This window comes from Camelus bactrianus, chromosome 13 (assembly GCF_048773025.1).
Source record: "Camelus bactrianus isolate YW-2024 breed Bactrian camel chromosome 13, ASM4877302v1, whole genome shotgun sequence".
Lineage (NCBI taxonomy): Eukaryota > Metazoa > Chordata > Mammalia > Artiodactyla > Camelidae > Camelus > Camelus bactrianus.
In genome coordinates this window covers 75311310-75313285 of record NC_133551.1, presented here as the reverse complement: position 1 = coordinate 75313285, position 1976 = coordinate 75311310, and positions in this window count along the sequence as shown.

Below are 1976 nucleotides of genomic sequence, written 5' to 3'. Positions count from 1 at the left end.
CTTCTCCAGATCCCACCTCAGACTTCTCCAGATCCCACCTCTCCCCAGAGCTCCCCTGGACTGCCCGATCTAGCATAGTCCCTCCTCACTCTGTCACATGGCTGGTTTTGTTTGTCTGAATAGCAGTTATTACCCTTGGAAATTTTTCCTTGTCTTCCTTTTTCTTATTTCTCCACTCCTCCCCACCCTACAAGAATGCAAGCGCTCTTATGGCGGGAACCTTGTCTCCTCAGCTGTAGTCCCAGCGGCTAGAAGTGCCTGTAAGTGCACAGATCACCACGGATGAAGTGACTGCTGGAGAGGAGCCCTGGAGATCGCTGACGTCCGGGGAGCTCTGACCTGACACAAGGAGAAGGACAGCCCTGCAGTCCGTGTCCCCAGGTGGCTTGGGGAACCGATTAGGAAACTGCTTAAGCCTTGCCTTTAGGCATCAAAAGTTGACATTTGGGGATTCACAGAATGGCTCTCCTTAAACAGAATCAGCCCTTGTCCTGCAAAGGATGTGAACTTGGCCACCACCCCCATGAAAAGTTAGGGTCGCTGGCATTCTTGGCTCACGGTGTTCTTGGCTCATGGGAGCCCACCAGTGGTGGTCTGCCTCCCTGGGGGGGCAGTGGGACAGGCCAGCACAGCCTCCCTGCTGGAGACTGAGTTTGAACTCACTCGCACCCAGCCTCATTTCCTGTGACTTCCGTGGCTTCTTTCTTGCGAGCGTGACAGGGATGCTCTCTGTGTTCAGCATTCATCCTGCGGGTGAGGGGACAGATCTGCTAAGATGCTGAGATTTGTGGGAATCTGAACGCTGGGGGGTATCTTTTAGCTTCCTTGGTTTATCTTCTGGGGACATCTCAGATTTTTCAGAGGAAAATGTGCTAAGTCTGCTGATGCCCAGAAAGTTGGTGACAGTGCTTGGGAGTAGTTAATTAAACCCTTCACGTTCAACTTCGTTAGGGAGAAAAGAATCGTATTTCCAACTCACCGAATCTCAAATATACTGTGCCACTCCCCGCTGTCTGTCAAAGCATTTTCTTTGGTCTCAAATGTGCCAGTTGGGAACTGGGCTGGAGAACTCGGGGGGCCCGTCTGCTGGGCAGACACCCCCTGTGCAGCTTCCCGCTCTTGTTGCTGCCTGTATCAGCGCGTCACTACAGAGGGTGGGGTGTGTGACTAAAGCAGTAACTTCTCAGTTAATTTATAGTGATGTGCTGGCTTTTTTAGAACTGAGACCGATGGATAAGGCCCTGTAGCAGAGTTAAGTCAAGTTTCTCTGGGCTGAGCATCAGCTCATTAGACTCAATTTAAGACAATCTCTCCCTTCTGTGTGTGACCGGAACCTGATGCCACCCAAGTCAGGGTGCTCGACTGCCTGGTCCCCCCATGCCCGACTGGAGGACAGGTTCAGGCTGGCGGAGACAAACGGGGTGAGGACAGGCAGAGTGGAGAAAGGGCCTGGCCTTGTGCAGGATTGAGGGCTGTGCAATGAAGGTGGGGAGATAGGGCTGGAAAATGGGTTTTGACCAGTTTATGGAGGGTCTCGCATGTCAGAAGTGGACAGCACAAAGGTGGTGATGAGCTGGGGTGAGTCTGGGGTCAGCTGGTAGCTGGGAGAGCCATTGGTTTCCTGGTCATGGAAAACCCCAGAACTGTCTTTACTGGAGCTGTTTTCCTCTTTAACATGGAGAAACCATGTGCTGCCCACCCCTGAAGTGTCTCACTTCGACCCTTTGGTTGATTGCTTTTGAAGTTAATATGCTGGCTTGTCATCAAGTGTTTACACATGATCCTGCACATTCCTGCCTGCTAGTGGTCAGAAATCCCATTAAGTATCTAAAGGGCAGTGACTTTCCCATGTGGTCTATTAGAAATTAGTGTGTACGGACACTTGACAGTGTGCTTGACACACATTTGGTATATATGGTCCTTGTTGTTCAGTTGTTTGAAAATGAAACAGACAGGGCCCTCCCTTCCAGCCTGGA